A 3,430-nucleotide genomic window follows, 5' to 3' on the forward strand; every position below is an offset into this window, starting at 1 on the left:
GGGCTCCAGGCAGAGCCCTAGCTCTGGGCAGCTCGAATGCCAGGCCCTCGGTGCATCCCCAGCGGGGTGTCCCGGCCGTCCTGCGCGTCCCCGCTCCCGCGGGCTGGGGACGCCACGTCTTCCCCTGGAGCCGTAGTGCGGGACGCTGCGCGGGAGGGAGGAGGGCACCGAGCCCCAGGCGGCGGGCGGGCGGGCGCGCGTGGATCCCTCGCTCGGCTGGCGCTGTCCGCGGTGCTGAAGCGGGTCCCGGCGCCGCTCCAGGCGCCGCGTACCTACCGGACGCGGCGGACGCGGCTTCTGCGCCGCCTTCCCTGGTCCTGGTCCCGACGCTGCGACGCTGCGGCGACCGCGGCAGCTGCGGAGCCGCGAGTGGGGCTGGCGTCTCCTGCCCCTCCCGCCGCCCCCGCTTCCCAACACGGAGGGGCGCCTCCCGCGCTGGAGTGTGCGCCTGCGTTGGTGCGACCATGTATCAGAGTCCGCGATGGGGGGAGCCCGTGCGCGAGTGTGCGTGTGCGCGCGGGTGTGTTTGGAGGGGTTGCTGGCATAGTGACCCGCAGGGAGGTGGGTTGAGAGAGGTCTGGGAGTTCATCACTGCGGCAGCCTTGTGTGTCTTTAATATGACCGAATGTGTCCTAGCAGTGTGTGTGTGCGCGCGTGTGCACGGGCACGAGTCCTCACCCCTAGTGAACGATATTTCGGGGCCTGACTCTGCTGGCTGGAGACCTAGGGGTGTGGAAAGGCTCTAAGCCATGCCTCGGGGAGGAAAAGGGGGGTTCCCTTCTCCGAAAGGCTCAAAAACGGGGGAGAGACCCCATCTGCCGGGCCATGTGACTTGGATCCCCCCCAAGAGGGCTGAGAAGAATAAAAAGGGTGACAGTGGCTGCCTCCATGTTGAGCTGGATCTTCTAGGAGCGTCCCAGGGTCTGGACCCGAATCAGTTATGGAGAAGCCAAGGCCAAAGGGAGTTCTGTTTGTAGCAGAAGGAACCAAGGTTATATATCAGAAAGCACTTGCTCTGGTGAGGTGTGTGCCAAGACCAACACCCCATATCTTCTGCTTCCACTCTTCCCCCTCCCCTTTCCTAATTTACTTGCAGCCCCCACTCCTCCTGCCCCTTTCCAGAGCCTCCTTGCCCCTCTCACCTTCAGGATCCTAATTCTTTGTCCCTACACCCCTGGAGAGTGCTTCGCTTCCCTAACTCAAAGGATGGCTGAAGCTCCACCCCCTGCCAGTGACATCATTGTTTCCAATAGCAACTGAGGATTCTGCAAACCCAACTGCAAAAGCCCCCAGTAGGGATAAAGCAGGCCTATCCCCACACCTAAGTGACATTCTGAGCAACGGAGAGGGGAGAAGCCATGCCCCTCCCCTCAGGGTCTCCCTGCACTTCTCAACACTACACAGACCCCACGCCCCACCCCCACTCCCTAGAGCCAAACACAGACACCAAAAGATGTCCCTGGCTCTGAGAGGTAGGGGCCCAGCTCTTGGCATGTTCCCTTTCTTCACCCCTTCTCTCTCAATGAGAAGGAATCATTGCTGGGGGGTTAGTTTATCCGCAGCCAGCTGCAGGTCCACATCTCTCTCTGTTCCGGGACTGAGGCCCACAGTGGAGGGAACACTAGGCCTAGGCACACTTGCATCCCTGGGTCCTCACAGAAGGATATACTGGGGGCTCTTGGGAGGCCAGAGTCAGCCCCACCTCCACAGGGTCTTTGGCAGGTCTCCAAACTTGTGTGGCCTGTGGCCTGTGACCTGTGGTGGTCAGAGCTTGGAGGCTTGTGGTGCATGAGAGCAGCCAGCAGGGTAGCCAGCTCTGGTATGGCCCAGACAGCTCAAGGACCCTTCAGGGAGGAAAGAATTCAGCAGGGGGCTGCAGCCAGAAAGTCTGGCTCCCCCCATCTACCCCCCTCCGCCAGTTGGGTGCATGAGAGGCAGTTTCTAAATATTCAGAAATCTGTGAGCTAGGTTTTGCACAGCTGGGAGTTTGAAGTTGGGTACAGTGGAAGCAGTTACACCAGGGAAATCATCAAACTCTGCAAATCAGCACTTATTTTTCCCCTTTGAATGAGTTTGCCAGCATACCACCATGTCTCCCAGGCTGCCAATGCTCATGCTTTTGTCTTGAGCCTCTGGCACAGATTCCAAATGTTCAGGGATGGAGCGGAGGCTGTGACTGACCACCAGACCTCAGCCCCCTCCCGTGGGTGAGCCCCTCCTGGGCTCTGTTGTCCATTTTATTCTGTGAGCTTCTTTCATCAAAGGGGCGGGGGGTGATGCAGCCACAGAAGGCCTGGGCCTTGCTTGACCTGCTACTACAGGTGAACCTGCCTGGACTTGGACCCCTCTGAATCCTCTTCAGTCAAATTATGTGGAGAGGACTCAGGGGCCTGGGTGGAGAGGGAGGCCCAGTCTGCCCCAGGCCTCCCTTGAGGAGGTACTCCTGTGGGGGCCACAGCTCCTCCCCCTCCCCCATGCTTCAGGAGGGGCTGAGAGTCACAGGTGCAGCCCTCTTTGGCTCAGTGGATTGGAAGACTGGCCGAGGGGTCATTACAAAACCCTAGCAGACCACTCCAGGTTCTTCCCTGGGATTTTGGCTGGATCAGAAACTAGGACAAGAACCCATTTCTACATCCTCTCTGGAGGTAAATCCCTGGGCTTGAGAGTCCCTTATGGACACATTCAGCCAAGAGGAGACCAGTATGGGAGGAGGAAACTGATGGGGAGGGAGGAATGTGCAGAAACTTTGCAGAAACCTTGCCCATGGCCAGTCCAGTGAGCAGATGGTGGGGTAGCCCCCGGTGCTTACCTGCTGTGAAGGCCTGCCTCCAAATTTGGATGGGGGAAACGGGCTGGCAGATGTGGACTGGTTGGAGTCAGGCTCTCTGTCCTTTGATCTGGGGAGGCCCAAGGATGCCCAGGGTCCTGCTGCAGACACCAACAGTGCTGGCTTGCTCTCTCATCCTGATCTTGTCCACATGGTTCTACTGCCTGCCTCCACCATGAGATCCTCCTATCCCTGTTCCCATCCTCTCTGATTGGCCAAGTCCCACTTTTCCCAAAAGCCATCTTCCTGGCATCACAAAGTCCCCCAGTGGATCCTACCATGGACAAGACTGAGCATTTACTTCCCTCAACAGACATTTGCTGAGCCCTGCCATGCTCTAGGTGCTGCTCTGAGTGCTAGGGGTACCGCAGGGGGAAACTCAGACCCCTGACTCAAAGCTACAGCAAACAAACAAGTACCTCTGAGAGATTAGAGTGGGAGGTAGGGAGTGATGGCGATGTGTTGCAGTTTTAACGTGATTTCTTTGACATGCATCCCTTCAAAGCGGGACCTGCTGCCTTGCCCCTTGAATATGGACTGGACTTGGCCACTTTTCTGCTGAGTGGAAGGTGGCAGAAGTGACAGTGTGTGAAATCCGGGGTG

The sequence above is a fragment of the Canis lupus genome, chromosome 9, assembly GCF_011100685.1.
Source record: "Canis lupus familiaris isolate Mischka breed German Shepherd chromosome 9, alternate assembly UU_Cfam_GSD_1.0, whole genome shotgun sequence".
Classification (NCBI taxonomy): domain Eukaryota; kingdom Metazoa; phylum Chordata; class Mammalia; order Carnivora; family Canidae; genus Canis; species Canis lupus.